This window comes from Heterodontus francisci, chromosome 37, assembly GCF_036365525.1.
Source record: "Heterodontus francisci isolate sHetFra1 chromosome 37, sHetFra1.hap1, whole genome shotgun sequence".
In the NCBI taxonomy this organism is placed as follows: Eukaryota; Metazoa; Chordata; class Chondrichthyes; order Heterodontiformes; family Heterodontidae; genus Heterodontus; species Heterodontus francisci.
This window is the reverse complement of record NC_090407.1, coordinates 45,945,726-45,962,654: the sequence shown is the minus strand read 5'-3', so window position 1 is coordinate 45,962,654 and position 16,929 is coordinate 45,945,726. Positions and strand designations below refer to the sequence as shown.

General features: G+C 43.8%; 1 pseudogene; it reads left to right on the top strand.

The window, feature by feature from the left end:
• Positions 1-330: 330 nt before the first annotated feature.
• On the top strand, positions 331-875 carry LOC137352034 (ATP synthase subunit a-like; annotated as a pseudogene).
• The last annotated feature ends 16,054 nt before the right edge of the window (positions 876-16,929 follow it).

Here is a 16,929-nt window from a genome sequence, read left to right as displayed (position 1 = left end):
GACATCAGGAGCAGTCTCTGTAAGGATCTAAACCAGGTCTAGCACTAGCCTTAGTGCTAACTCCCAATAACCCTGAATCAAATCCACTCATAATTTCCAATCTTTACCTGCTTCTGAGTCATTTCCCTTTCCATCTTATGAAAAAAGTGATAACCCAAACTTACACAAATAGAGCCACCTCTAAATGCACTGGAAAACCTAAACAACAATTCAGAAACTGCCTTGGCCAACACATGAGCCTCACACTGCTTGCCGTCCCTTTTATTGTCTGGGAAATCACCCTTCTGTGACTAATTTTTTCAACTACAGCTAATCATTGACTATTAACATCTTCTGACCCTCCAAATTTCATGTATTAATCATTTTACAGAAGAATTCATACTGCCAATGAACTTTAGGGGTGTTACCCCTCTATTCACAATCTTGATGCGATTTATTCTTATTAATCCAGAATATTTTTATCGTGTAACATTCAACCCTAAACTCTATCCCCTCATGATTAGCCAGTGTCTTGGTTGGAATATTAAATACTAAATCAACCTACCACAGTTCTCATGCCTACTCCCTGAAGGCATGCCAACCCCTTTAATCCCAGTTTAATTATCAAAATAGTTATTTTATTTATTCACCCATCAGCTTTGCGTATGTGACTTCCTGTGAACATAACTGCAGGCTACCTCTTCATATAATTAATTGCAACTGTGGCCTTAGTTTTAACTACAACTATACTAACTGTAACATTATTAATCCGTATTCTTCTGTTTCTTTTAACTATCTTCGAAGTTGATGTGGCAATAATTCAAATTATGTCTTCATCCTTTATCTATGGGGCAAGGTTTAATGTCCCAGCAGACACATGTGCATTACATAGGTGATCCGAGCCTAAGAACCTTAACACAAGCTGTTGCTGAATTATTAATGACCAGCTGTCTGATTTCACTTTCCCTTGCTATCCCTTATATCTACTGGAATAATCCTTTTATTCCTAACCATAAGCCAGCGATGATGCAATATAATTTGCAAATAAACATTTCAAAGTCACTACACCCCACCAGTCTGAGGGTCTATAACCTTGTGGGACGTTATGAGACTAGAACCATGCCAGTTTGAGAATCTGAGTTCAGTTTAAAATCTGGAATTAAAATGCTGGTATCAGTCAAGTGAACCTGAAGCTGTTGGATTGTCATAAAAGCCCAACTGATTTATCGTTTAAAGGGAGGAAACCAGCCGTCCCTACATGGTCTTGAAATATATGTGACTCCAGTCCCACATCGACATGGTTGACTTATAACTGCCCTTGCAGTGGCCTAGCAAGCCATTCAGTTTTATCGCAACCTTCGCGGGACAACTCGGGATGGGCAATAAATGTTGACCTTACCAACGACACCCACGTCCCAAGAATAAATTCTTAAAACGTAAGAAAGTTTCTGTTATGTCTGTTCTGGGGAAAGTTTATTTATTTTCGGAAGTTTCCTACATTCTTAGATTTTTTTTGTATCTTCTTCCACAAGTCTAGACCCTCCTTTGAGTGAGGTAGCTGCTGGTCCCACAGACCCCCAACACTATTAATCAGAGATTTTTTCAACAGGTTTCCTGTCCAGAAGAGAACCTGATTGAGAGACCAATGGGAAAGGAGCTTGGGAAAGTAAGTTCGGTATGGTGGGTTGAGGGAGATGGGGAACTGGCTGATTGAATGGAGGTTTGCTTGTTGCGCTTGTCGGGAAGGAGGTTTTCTGTTCATCCTGGCCCACAGGCTCACCTCACAGATCAGACCTTTCTTGCTTCCTTTTACTTGCTGGGTATCTCAAGGCCTCCATGTGCTAAAACCCAGTCAAAATGGAGGCACAGAGTCTTATTAAAGGGTTTAGATGACAACCCACCTGCAGAGAGTGGATTGGCCACCAACTCATGACTTGCCTCGGTTAGAGTGGCAGTGTACAAGTTGGAGCTGGTTTAGGACTGGGTTTGAGAATTTAAAATGTTACCTTCCATCATATCCTCAACTCAGCAGTCCTTGGCGGATAAGATTCACGGTTCTCACCAACCTGAATATCTGTCCCGTATTGAACATATTCAAATAAATAGTGTAAGGCATACTGGAAGTGCGATGATACAACAAGCATGGACTAACTCTGAAGAGTTATGAAAAGTGGACTTTGCCTTTAAAAATGAACCTTTATTTTAAAAAGTGAACAATGGTCCAAAATGGCCACTGAAGAATAAAGGGGATTAGCCTTTTGTATATTCAAACGGTCTGACAAAGACAAAGGACAAATCTTCAAAGCCATAAAATGTTAATGAAACCCATCTTACACCTATCCTTTCCAGAATTCCAGAATTGAATGTTTTCTTCTGATACAAAGGAGGTGTGAAGTAGCCATGTCGTGGACCATTTTGCAATCGCCATGGGAAGAGAGGAGAATGTCTCCTACCAGGAGGTGAGAAGTAACGCAGTTTATCCTTGAAAAAAAGACAGCCAGAGAGAGAGAGAGATAGAAACACTGACCCAGTAGGTGAAGCTATTTGTAACAGCTTGAGTTCCAGCCAAGCCAGGAAGCACAGTGTCCTGCTGAAAAAAAGCCAACATCTACAGTATACAGCAATGAGATCTGTAAACAACCAATCATCTTGAAAGGAACCTTCAATCAAGAGAGAAATCTACAATAATCTTAGGCCTGCATCCATCTAGAACTTGATTCTCAAGAGAATTCAATAGGTTTTCATAACCTTTCCCTCTTCCCCACCTCCCCCGCCACTGAAAACCACCTTACTTTTTCCTTTTTCTTTCTGTCTCCTCTTGTGCATGTGTGCGCTTGTGCCAATTTCAGGATAAGGTGTATTGATAAATAAATATTTGGCTTTCTGTTTTTAAAACCTACATGAAAAACTTCCACTGTCTGGTTATCTGAAATATTAAAGGGGCGGCACAGTGGCGCAGTGGTTAGCACCGCAGCCTCACAGCTCCAGCGACCCGGGTTCAATTCTGGGTACTGCCTGTGTGGAGTTTGCAAGTTCTCCCTGTGTCTGCGTGGGTTTTCTCCGGGTGCTCCAGTTTCCTCCCACAAGCCAAACGACTTGCAGGTTGGTCGGTAAATTGGCCATTATAAATTGCCACTAGGATAGGTAGGTGGTCGGGAAATATAGGGACAGGTGGGGATGTGGTAGGAATATGGGATTAGTGTAGGATTAGTATAAATGGGTGGTTGATGGTCGGCACAGACTCGGTGGGCTGAAGGGCCTGTTTCAGTGCTGTATCTCTAAACTAAACTAAACACCAAGGAGCTAAACGCTAATACAAGTACACTTGCTGTGGTCAGATGGGGAGTTGAACAGTGAGAACCACCGATGGAACACTGCGTGGCCATAATAAATTAGGGGCTGGAAGCCAGGAGTTGAACCGCCAGACAAACAAGAGATTTGAAAAATGGGAGGAAAACTGATGTCTAAATTTGTGGAAAATTAAACAAACAGGTTTTCTTGTATTCTTTTTTTCACTATGTGCTAGAAATAAAAGACATGGCGACATTTAATGCTAAGGACTTGGTAGAGCAGAGAAACGTATCCCTTGATAAGTTAAACAAATTAAGTGTTAAAGATTTAAAAAGCTTAGCTACAGAGGTGGGAATCACTTTCAGACAGAAAGCAAAGAAACCTGAACTGGGAAAAGTTTAGCCAACCATTTTAAACTTACCCCTGAACTAGAAGAAGGAAGCCTAGAATCAGAGTCTGAAAATATAATTCTAGCTAGAATCCAGTTACAGATGAAAAAGGAATAGAGACTGTTTCCACTTCAAAAGGAAAAGGAAGAAAGGGAGTTTCAGCTTCAAAAGGAGAAAGAGGAAAGAGAGATGCAAAGAAAAGAAGCAGAAAGAAGGTTTGAGCTACACAGACTGCAAACCCAAAATGAAAATGCTGCTAGTTACTGTAATCTTATCCCCAATTCAGAGCAATAACTTGATGTGCTGAGTCACTCAAGACTAGTGCCAAAATTTAATGAGGAGGAGGTTGAGTCATATTTTATCTCATTTGAGAAAATAGCTGCAAGGCTAAAATGACCAAATGAATTCTGGACTCTCCTTTTACAAGGCGAGGCCGTGGTTTGGGCTTGTGAAGCTTTTTCCCTGTGAGCAGAAGAAAGTTTCTCTTATTATGAATAAACAAAAACTGCGATTCTAAATGCACATGAGCTGGTACCAGAAGAATAGAGACAGAAATTCAGACTCACTAGGAAAAGACCCACACAAACTTGTACTGAATTCAAAAGAATCAAACATAAAAGGCTGGATTTTACCAGCCTCTCGACAACGCGAGTTGCGGCACGGGGGGTGGTAAAATTCTGCGTGGAGAGGCCCGCCTTGACCCGCGACATCAAGAAGGTACCTCGGTGCAGCCACCACCCGCTCCCCCCACCCCCCCGCCACCTGGCAGTAGGCCCTTCATCTCCATATTTAAATTGACATTAATAAGATGTAAATGTACTTACCTGCAGGCAGTGGCTGTCCCACGCCAATTTTACAGCCGCCATTCGTGCTTTGCACGCCTTCGGAACTCCCTTCGGAGATCTGAGGTGACAACCAGGTGGGGAGAGGGGAGGAATAAAATTTTCAGGGCATGAAGGGTAGGGGAGTGGGGAAAATAGATGTAATTGGTTGTATGAATGGTGGGAAGGGGTTGGGGGGGGTAGGGGGAAGTGCGGGTTGGTAATAAAGTTTCTTCTTCTGCTAATGTCCTGTAAAAGAAACATTGCGGGGGGAGCTGGGATGGGAAAAGACCTCCATTATTTATTGAAGTTTTAATGAATCATGCTTTGCAATATCACTTTCAAAATGAAAGTTTCTCCTAAGAGCTTGCAGCCCTTTAAAAATGGCACCGCGCCTGCGCATTGGCACAAGACGCCGTTGTCAGGGACACGACATAATATCGCGGGGGCTCCTCGGCGGCACTTCCATGACAGAAGGCCGCGGAGTGGAAAGCCATGGTTTTTGATTGCTGGATGTGAAGCTAGAACCATCATATGAAAATTTGAGAGAAGTGATGTCGCTGGAAGAATTTAAAAATAGCATTCCAAGTAGTATAAGAACCCACAATGAAGAACAAAGAGTCACAAGAGGAAGGGAAGCAGCTAAAATGGCCGATGACTATGAATTAATACATAAATCCCTAACTCTGAATAAATGTGGGTCTAGTAACTTGTACAAGCTAGGGAGAGATAGCAGGAATGCAGATGAAGCAGAAATAGGCTCGAGAGAAAAGGGGAGCAGGGAAGGAAAACCTGACCAGTCTCCAACTTTTAAAAGAAGGAACCCAGGGGATAAACCAGTAGGTATCCGCCCAACATGTTTCCAGTGTGGCAAATCTGGGCATGTCCTGGCCAATTGTTGGTATGCCAAAAAAACAACAGGAGGTGTTACAGTCAAGTCTGTGTCTGTGGATTTGAAAGTGATAAGCCTGTATTTTAATATAATGCAAGAGCAGAGCACATATCAGAACTTTTGCACAAAGGGAAAATTACTCATTTTGTGTCCCAAGCACCAGACAAGGAGATAACCATCCTCAGGGATACTGGTTGTTTTCAAACCCTACTGGCAGCCAAAGTGACAGAAATGCCACCGGAAAGCAGAACAAATAGTAAAATATTATTAGTAAAAGGGTTTAGTGGCAAATGCTTAAAGGTTCCCTTAGTTAAAATTTACCTACAGAGTAAGTTGGTTACGAGGGTAGTGACAGTCAGCATCATTGCGATATAGTTCCAAGTCAGGATGCAGTGTGGCTTGAAGGGGAACTTTCAGAGAGTGCTGTTCCCATGCATCTGCTGCCCTTGTCCTTCTAGGTGGTAGAGATCGCGTGTTTGGAAGGTGCTGTCGAAGGAGCCTTGGTGAGTTGCTGCAGTGCATCTTGTATGTAGAATACGCTGCTGCTACTGTGCATCGGTAATGAGGGAGTGAAGGTTAAAGGTGATAGATGGGGTGACAATCAGGTGAGCTGCTTTGTCCTAGATGGTGTTGAGTTTCTTGAGTGTAGTTGGAGCTGCACCCATCCAGGCAAGTGGAGAGTATTACATCACACTCCTGACTTGTGCCTTGTAGATGGTGGACAGGCTCTGGGGAGACAGGAGGTGAGTTACTCACCGCAGAATTCCCAGCCTCTGACCTGCTCTTGTAGCCACAGCATTTATATGGCTGGTCCAGTTCAGTTTGTGGTCTATGGTGACCCCTCAGGATATTGATGATGGGGAATTCAGTGATGGTAATGCCCCTGAACGTCAAGGGAAGATGGTTAGATTCTCTTTTGTTGGAGATGGTCATTGCCTGGCACTTGTGCGACGTGAATGTTAGTTGCCACTGATCAGCCCAAGCCTGGATGTTGTCCAGGTCTAGCTGCATCTGGACATGGGCTGCTTCATATCTGTCTTTATTAGCCGAGGCATATAATATAAGAGCAGGGAGGTTATGATGGAGCTGTATAAAATGCTAGTGAGGCCACAGCTGGAGTACTGTGTACAGTTCTGGTTGCCATACCATCGGAAGGATGTGATTGCACTGGAGAGGGTGCAGAGGAGATTCATCAGGATGTTGCCTGGGCTGGAGCATTTCAGCTAAGAAGAGAGACTGGATAGGCTAGGGTTATTTTACTTAGAGCAGAGAAGGCTGAGGGGAGACCTGATTGAGGTATACAAAATTATGAGGGGCATAGATAGGGTAGATAGGAAGAAACTTTTTCCCTTAGCAGAGGTATCAATAACCAGGGGGCATAGATTTAAGATAAGGGGCAGGGGGTTTAGAGGGGATTTGAGGAAAAAACATTTCACCCAGAGGGTGGTTGGAATCTGGAACACGCTGCCTGAAGAGGTGGTAGAGGCAGGAACCCTCACAACATTTAAGAGGTATTTAGATGAGCACTTGAAATGCCATAGCATACAAGGCTATGGGCTAAGTGCTGGAAAATGGGATAAGAATAGATAGTTGCTTAATGGTTGGCACAGACACGATGGGCTGAATGGCCTGTTTCTGTGCTGTATAACTCTATGACTCTATGACTATTGCCAGAATGTTGTCAGTGCCCATGGCCTTTGCAGTATCCAGTGCCTTCTGCCATTTCTTGATGTCATGTGGAGTGAATCAGATTGACTGAAGACTAGCGTCTGTGATACTGGGGACCTCAGGAGGAGGCCAAGATGGATCGTCCACTCGGAACCTCTGGCTGAAGATGGATGCAAGTGCTTCAGTCTTGTCTTTTGCTGGGCTCCCCCATCATTGAGGATAGGGATATTTGTGCAGCCTCCTCCTCCTTTCAGTTGTCCACCACCAGTCACGACTGAGATTAGATCTGATCCATTGGTTATGGGATCGCTAAGCCCTGTCCATTACATGCTGCTTTCGCTGTTTGGAATGCAATAGTCCTGTGTTGTAGCTTCACCAGGCTGAAAGCTCATTTTAGGTATGCCTGTTGCTGCTCCTGGCATGCCCTCCTGCACTCTTCATTGAACCAGGGTTGGTCCCCCTGGCTTGATGGCAATGGTAGAGTGGGGGATATGCTGGGCAATGAGGTTACAGATTATGGTTGAATATAATTCTGCTGTTGATGGCCCACAGCACCTCATGGATGCCCATTTTTGAGTTGCTAGATCTGTTGAAATTCACTGCTGTGTGAAGCCTAATTTTGTTTAAACAAAATGCCAAATTTAGTTGGAATTTATCAAATTATTACTTAGTATTAATCCATTTCCACCATCACTGATAATTTTCACTTGTTGGTTCCAAACATTAATAATTCTAGGCAGTCTGTACTGATCTATATAATATTTAAATACCACACTTACTCTCTCACATTAATTATCACCCAGTGAGAAAACTAATCAGAACACCCAAATCATAGAATCATCGAAACCTGCAGCATAGAAGGATGCCATTCAGCCCGTTGTGCTTGTACTGGCTGTCAGAAGAGCAGTTAAGTTTATTTCCACATCCACCACTTTTTATCCATAACCTTGTTAGTTCCTCATCCTCAAGGACCCGTCCAACCCCCTTTTAAAATTATATATGGAATCAGCTTCCACCACCTTTTCAGGTCGAGCGTTCCAAATTTCGACAACTCTCTGAGTGAAAAAAATCTCCCTCTAGATTGTTTACCAATGACTTTAAATTAATGACCCAGAGGGAATAGTTTTTCTCGACCTACTTCATCAAAAGCTCTTCAGCATCTTGAATCCTCTATTAGGTCTCCTTCTCTGTTCCAAGGAGAACAGCTATAACTTTTCCAATCTCTCCTCATAACTGAAGTCCCTCATCCCTGGGAACATCTTGGGAAACCTCCTCCATAGCCTTTCGATGGCGTCATGCCAAATGGGAAATATTAATTTCATTGATTGGAACCTTGCTTGAAACTTTTACTGGAAGTTCTTACAAATAGCTTTTATTTCAAGACTAACCTGGCAGCCAGGATGGCCACTGAAATTTACATTTGAAACACCAAAGAATTAGACTGGAGACAACATGACCGAGTCAACCTAGCCACAACAATGGGGTGCTCTCTGATTAAATTACCTGAAATGGCTTTAATGACATGGTCGTCAGGAGCCATCAATACCCATTGACTTTGAAAGAGTCAACCCCACGAAGTGTGAGTGAACAGCTTGAGGGGTCAAGCCTTGAATATCAGAGAAGCTACCAGAGAGACCTAATTTAAAAAACACAAAGAGGTTTGGGAATGTCATGTAACTACTGTGAAGCTCTGGAGATACCAAGTTTTTTCAGGCTCAGAAAGCAGGACAGTAACTGTAACCCATCAAGGAAGCTGCTCGCTCTCTCTCTCCAGCCAGACCACCACACAGCCAGCAACTAGGGGACAAGGGTCAATATCCCCACTTCTGCCTTTCAGAGTCTGAGAAGCAAGCCCGCAACCATGCACGTGGCCTAGCGAGGACTTCAGGACTACACTTTCAACTGAGGACTCTGGGACTGATAAACTGTATTTAAATTACATTTATTCCAGACTCTACACCAACCACCAAAGCTGTTTCTTCCTCTGTAATTTGTGTGGGCGTGTGACTCTTGTGTGAATGGGTGCGTGAATGCGTAGTGTATTTTAGTAATTTTAACCGGTTTAGGGCATTAAGAATAATAAATTTATAACTTTCTTGTTTAAACTCAAGAAAACCTGTCTGATTGGTTCTTTGGCATTATATTAGATGAACAGGAGCAAGTTCTCACTGAGGTGGTAAGTTCAATCACTGTGTTATAAAAGGATAAACCTTTTGCAGTCAAACCAGAGAAGGGGTGAAAGGGGAGCCTGAGACCCCTCCTCACCCAGCCATAACAAAGGTCTTTACATCTTTCCTGCACTGTGATGTCCTGATGTTTTTATTCTGTACCTTGAACTCTCTCCCATCTTATTTTCTTGTCTTTCTTCTCCTATGTACAGTATCTACACTGATATTAACGTCACCTCAGATACCCTGGGAGGAATTTTAATCCCTTCACATACAGGAGATAGGCAGGAGATAGGCAGGCTAATGTTTCAAAAATCTTAAAACCAAACCCACCTCCCCCTCCCAAACATGCCTATTTCCAGTTTTAATGGAGGTGGGTTGGCGACGGTGACTAACCTGCTCTCAAGAAGCGGATCCGTCATTTAAATGTGCTAACAAAGCTGCATGCCTTCAATTTTAACAGACATTCCCGGGGACTGGGAAACTGCAGGAGCTAAAGGGCAGTGAGGGCTGCTGGGCCCAGTAGGTAAGTGCTTTTCCAATACTGTTTGTGGGCAACTTCTACCCTGACCACCAGGCAATCCTGCCTCCTTCCCTCTGAATGGTCTCCCTACCTTGCACCCCGCGTTCTGAAGTTGCGATCTCCCACTGACCATCCTCACCGCCCTGCATTCATGCGTGATTAACCCCACCAATCCTCCTGCCTCTCTGTTCCCTGGCAATGGACTTTTATCCTCTCAATGTGTTTGGCTGCAGACCAGGAAAAAAAGTTCCAATGCAGTCCAGCTGTTAAATTTGGCAGGATCTCCCTGCATTAACTGCCACTAACCCCAGCCCCAAAACTCCCTCCCTGCTTCGCCGAGTTACCTGCCTCTATGGCCCCCTGTTCCACTCCCTCCTCATGTCATCCACATCCCCGTTGTTACTTGCTGCTGTGAACACCGCTCCCTTCCAGCTATATATCTACCCCCGCCATCCTGCCTCCTCTCAGTGTTGCCTATGAGTCCCCCTGTCCTGCTCCCTCCCTGTGTTACTGACTATGAGCCCCCCCCCCGTCCTGCTCCCTCCCTGTGTTACTGACTATGAGTCCCCCTGTCCTGCTCCCTCCCTGTGTTACTGACTATGAGTCCCCCTGTCCTGCTCCCTCCCTGTGTTACTGACTATGAGCACCCCCCGTCCTGCTCCCTCCCTGTGTTACTGACTATGAATTTCCCTGTCCTGCTCCCTCCCTGTATTACCTGCTGCTATAATCCTCCCCGCCTCGCTCCCTCCTCTCTTCCTTCGAAATATCATGTCCTCTGTTTCTTGCTGCTAGATCATACATTTTAATGAGTTACATCCATACTGCATGTTTCAGTGCCATTCTAATAAAAATATTTCTTCAGAGATTCCTTTTGACTCCCTGAAGCTGCCATGGAATCTCTAATTACTGGTTCTTTGATTTTCCTGCAGTTTTGCTTTAATACTTTGTGTTATTTCATCACTGTCTAATTTATTACATTTAACCCATTAGTCAAAGAAAAACACTCATATTATCCCTGCTCTTTGGGGAATTAACTCACATGGAGACTCTACATAATTGGCCCTGTTGTCTTCCCTTTATCATTCCTCCCAACAGTGAGGGCAGTAGTACAAAATGATCAGCTCTTACCCTATACAACACTCCTCCCCACTTATAAAAAATTACCACACAATAAAATATGACTCAACCAATCTCAACATCTGCAATTTAACAGGTGGTGTTGAATTTGTTTTTTTACTGTAATTACAACCAATACATACATGACTGTTACAACCAGAGTAAATTACATGTAAAAAAGATTTTTCCTTTGCTTTAAAACCAGTATGTGAACAAAGAACAAACAAAGAACAAAGAACAGTACAGCACAGGAACAGGCCATTCGGCCCTCCAAGCCTGCGCCGATCTCGATGCCTGCCTAAACTAACACCTTCTGCACTTCCGGGGCCCATATCCCTCTATTCCCTTCCTATTCATGTGTATAACGAAAACAATCATTTTACAAGAAATAATGAAAAATGCTTCTTTTTGAAATGACACTGTAATATGTATATGCATCATGTGTTCTGTGTACCATTTGCATACACACTGGGCAGTGTTTTATGCTTCTTATGGAGTTTTCAACAACGCAACCGAAGGTTGGAGGCACATCAGCTTCTGCCGTTTTTGCTGGTTCCCACGCAATCATATATTTAAATTTATGTTCCAGCAACAGGTGTGGGAGACACATGTGATGCTGCGGCAGGGACGGCTTTCCATTGGTGGATCCCGCCTTCACTCTGCAAAGCACCATTAGCGGAAGGGCTATAAGGCATTCGGCATTGCAAACATGGAGGCTGACCAGCCTGCCTGCTCTCTTTTCCTTTGCACAGATTTAAGATTAATATAGCTTGAATCATTTTTATTTATCACCTTGCCTCATCCTTTATTTTTTCTCTCCCACTCCAGTACCAAATTCCAGCTTTCCTTTACTCATCGCTCCATCACCACCACCACCCCATCCAGCCCAATGACAGCAGCAAAGAAACCACCTACTACACACACTGAACACGATACCATACCCTTCCCGCACCTCCACCCACTCAAGGCCCCACCCTGTATCCCTCACCTTGCCTTCCCCACCATCACCACAAAGGAATCATTCTTGCTAGTCCTGAGACTGGAGCCAAACATCCATTCCAGTGTTGGCCTTCCTTGTGCCAAAGATTCAAGAAAGAAAACCACTTTACAGACCTCTTTCTCTTTCTGGCAGGATATCTTCTCCCATTTCCATGACTCTGCTGTCTCAATATCTTAGATTGTATCAAATCTAAACTTTGACTTTGACTACCAACTCCACTGAATGTTTGGGACTGTGACATTGACTGATTAAGACCAATCCAAACCCTTGGCTCACTTTCCTCTAATGGTGGATTCTGTGATGTCGGCAAACTTTCAGTTTCTTTGTGACTGTCCCTTTCTACCTGACTTCCACTTTGGACTGTAGAAGGAATTTGGACTACAGGAGGGTTATCATGCTCTCCTTTCATCGTATTCCCTCATTCAAGCAAATGATCTACATGACACTGATGGAGTCTCTCTCCAATCTTCACTAGATACGTGAATGCACCTAGTCTCTTTACAACAACTTCAAACTTACCACCTGGGTTGTTTTTCACCATGACCTTTTAACCAGTACTGAACTCTCTAAGTTTCATGCCTGGTATGTCATGGCTCATCTTCACTTTGTCTTGCTTATCTCTTACTTGCTATTGACTTCAGTGTCATCTGCGGCTCCATTGATAGCAGTTTCACCTCTGAGTCACAAGGTTCTACATTCAAGTCTTACAAAATTCAAGTATTGAGGGAGCACTGCACTGTTGGAGGTGTTGCCTTTTGGATGAGATGTAAAACCAAGGCCCCATCTACTTGCTCGGGCAGATGTAAATGTAAATGATCCCATGGCACTATTTTGAAGAAGGGCAGGGGAGTTATCCCCGGTGTCTTCACCAATATTTATCCCTCAATCAACATCACAAAAAAAAGGAGGTTCTCTGGCCATTGTCACTTTGCAGTGTGGTAGCATACAGGTTGGCTTGTTTCCTATATTACAACAGTGTCCACAGTTCAAAAAGTACTCCATTGGCTGTACAGTGCTTGGAGGCATCCAGTGATCATGAAAGGCACCATATAAATTCAAGTCTTTCCTTCTTAAGCAAATTAAATCTAGTTCTTGGAGCGTGTTTAAGCACTAAATCATAAGTTGAGCAACCTGTTGTAGACCATAGGCTTATTCTGTAAGAGAACAGAAAATTGTCTAGCCTGTGTCAAAGGGAAACATGGTAATTACTGCCTAACTTGCCACCTAGCAAATACTTCTACAACGACCTCTTCACAATTTGTACACTTCTTTTTGCAGCACCATTCAAAGCTGGGTGATATGGTGGTATTAGAGTGTGTTTGATTTCCTTCTTACTCAGCAATATTTCAAACTTCTTTAATGTAAACTGTGGACCATTATCTGACACCAATACCTCTGGCAACCCATAAATTGCAAACTAACTTCTCAAAACTTCAATAGTTTTGACCCTTGTGGTATTAGACATAAACTCAACATTTATCCACTTACCATAGTTATCTACCAAAACAAAGTATTCTTTCCCTTCCACTTCAAAGAAATTGAAAGGTTTCCTTGTGTTTGACCATGGAATAAAAGGAACTTTGAGTGGATCATTTCTCATTCTGAGACACACTTCATAACGTTTCACCAACTCTTCAATATCTCTGTGTACCTTTGGATATAAAAATAGCTTCGTGCCACTGCTTTCATCTGGAATATCCTTGTGTGCTCTCGCTGTAGTTCCTCTAACAATCTCTCTAAATCTTGGTGGAATAATGACTCAAACCCAAAGGAGACAGCCTTGATCTACACTCCATTCATTTCTACACCTGCAATACTCCTGTAGTTTCTCATCCTCACTCTGTTTAGACCAGCCATTCATGGCATAATTTAGCACTTTACTGAACACGACATCCCTGAGAGTTTCTTCACTAACTTCTCTGGCAGACACTGGCATGTCATTTGTGTATGACAAATAATCCATTAATGACTCTTTGAGGCATGGCAGGGCTACTCACGCTCGTCGAATACACATCCTGTGCTATGTGGAGACTTGAAGACCCTACCCTTGTCCTAGAAAACTACACGGACAGAAAGTGCCACCAAATGCAAAAACTCGAGTTCCGACTCTTGGAACTCGAGGAGCAGCTGGTGTCACTGAGGTGCATTCTCGAGGCTGAGAGATACACAGATACCACGTTTCAGGAGTTAGTCACTCTGCAGATTAAGAGAGTGCAGGCAGAGAGGAACTGGGTGGCTGCCAGACAGACAAGAAGGACAAGGCAGGTAGTGCAGGAGTCCCTGGAGTGCATTCCACTTTCTAACCGGTATTCAGTTTTGCGGACTGTTGGGGACAGAGGGTTTCTCTGGAAAGTGCAGCGAGGGTCATTATCAGAGCACCATGGGTGGTTTAGCTGTGCAGGGAGAGAGGAAAAATGACAGGAGAGCAATAGTGGTAGGGGATTCTATAATTAGAGGAACAGACAGGTGTTTCTGTCATTGCAGACACGATTACAGGATGGTATGTTGCCTCCCTAGTGCAAGGGTCATGGATATCACCGACCAGCGACAGAGCATTCTGGAAGGTGAGGGTGCACAGCCAGAGGTCGTGGCCCACATTGGCACTCATGATATAGGTAGAAAAAGAAATGAGGTCCTGCAGGCTGAGTTTAGGGAGTTAGGAAACAAATTAGCAAACAGGACCTCAAAGGTAGTAATCTTCAGATTACTTCGAAAGCCACGTGCGAGTGTGTAGAGAAATAAGAGAATACACCAGGTGAATGTGTGACTGGAGAGATGGTGCAGGAGGGAGGGCTTCAGATTTCTGGGACATTGGGACCAGTTCTGGGGAAGGTGGGGTTTGTACAAGCCAGATAGTCTACACCTGAACAGGACTGGGACGAATATCCTTGCAGGGAGGTTTGCTAGTGCTGTTGGGGATGGTTTAAACTAGATCGGCAGGGGGTTGGTAACTTGAGGGCAGTTTCAGATAGGACAAATTCAGAACAGGGAACAGGAGGTGGCACCCGAGATTGACTTTCTAGGTTACAGAGTGACAGCAGCTGGAGTAAAGCCCACACACATCAAAGCCCATTGTGTGATTCCAACACCGTCTAACGTGAAAGAGTTGGCATTGTTTCTAGGTACGACCAACTTCCATCATAAATATGTTCCTAATTACGCAGAGATTGCAGAGCCTCTTCAGAAGCGACTGTGTAGAGAGGCTCAATGGGAATGGACTGTCGTACAGCAATCAGCATTTGAAACATTAATGGCGAAGATAGCATCTCCACCAGTCCTCGTGCATTGCAACCTCCATGCAGAAATGTATGTCATGACAGATGCGTCAGGAATGACAATTGGCGCTGCACTCACAGTCCATTGATGGATGTGACTGACCAATGGCTTATGCATCACGCCCACTGTCGGGCACTGAATGTAAATATTCTACTGGAGAGTGGGAAGCACTAGCCTGTATCTATGCATGTGAACATTGGCACATGTATCTTTTTGGTAGAAAGTTTACTCTTCGCAAGATCACCAAGCATTGACTACATTATTAGCTACATCAGGATCAGGTCATTGACCTCTATGCATTTACAGATGGTCAGATCGTCCACATCAGCATAACTTAGAGGTTGAGTACCTTGCAGGTTCACGCAACCGAGTAGCGGATATGCTTCACTGTAATACTGTCGCAGATAATGTTAGCGACAGCAAAGCAACGTGTGACGTTGAAGACTACATGATCACAATGATTTAGCACGTGACTGCGTATCTGGGTACATGACAGGAGCTGGCGACAGAATCAGCAGCAGATGACGTACTACGACTGGTAAGTCAATATCTCAAATCTGAGTGGCCTCGTGATATAAGGGAAGGACTGATCCTGTTTTACAGAGTACGCAACAAAGTCTCATTATTTGGCGATAACTGTATTGCACGTGGCACTTGGGCAGTTATTCCAAAGGCACAACAGCAACGTGTATGAAGGACATCCAGGTGTTAAGATGAAATAACGACCCCGTGAAGCGGTCTGGTGGCCAGGAATAGATCGCTGTATAGAAGAGTTCATTAGGAACTGCGTAGCTTGTGCACTCAGTGAAAAATCTGTTAAACCATATCCTGTGCTGCTAAAACTGACCCATTGGCCAATAAAACCATGGCAACAACTCCAAGTTGATAATTTTGGAGAAATGCAAGCAGCCCCTAGGAATCAATATCTTTTGTTTGTTCTTCATGATCTACATAGCAAATGGCCAGAAAATCGCTACAACAGATTCCATTACAACACTTCAGTCATCGACATTCTGGATAAGTTATTTACAAAATGGGGTTTGATGGAGACTATCACGACAGACAATGAACCACAATTTATTTCAAGTCAGTTCACGGAGTTCCTAGCCAGTTGTGGAATCCATCACCATCTGATATAACCCACAATCGAACAGTTCAACAGGGAGATAAAGGAAAGTTTGAAAGCCTGTCATGTTGGACAGGCAGATGTCCAGTCACCAAAATAAGGAAATCGATGACTGTCTCTGATCCACAACTGTTTTGTTGGCAATTCATAGCTCAGTCCAAACATCAGTTCCCACTCTTTCCTTCCGGACATACTCTCTGTCCAGAGGCAACTCCCCAACTGGGCAAAAACCCCACCCTTAAATACAAAATGATAATGAGCATCACCTGTTCTCCAACACTGAAGAATCCTGTTTAATTAAAGGGACAGCATTTTCAATATTGTCAGATTCCCTTTAAAAAAAAACATATGTACAGGTAAGTATATTTTTAAAAATTTTACATTCGCAAACATTACATTAGAGATATCATCCTTCTAGAACTGTCAACAACTTTTCAGTAGAGGCATTCCTCTTCGTGAAGCAGTCTGATAGTTGATGACTAGAATCCACCCATCTCAGTTTAAGAGATTGAGCTCAGCTCAGCTCTGATATGTCTTCCTTTTTTCCTTAACTGAGGATTCCCCCCCCCCCCACTGTGGTTGACAGGGCCCTCAACAGTGTCCGGCCCATTTCCCGTACCTCTACCCTCACCCCTTCCCCTCCCTCCCAGAACTGCAACAGGGTTCCCCTTGTCCTCACT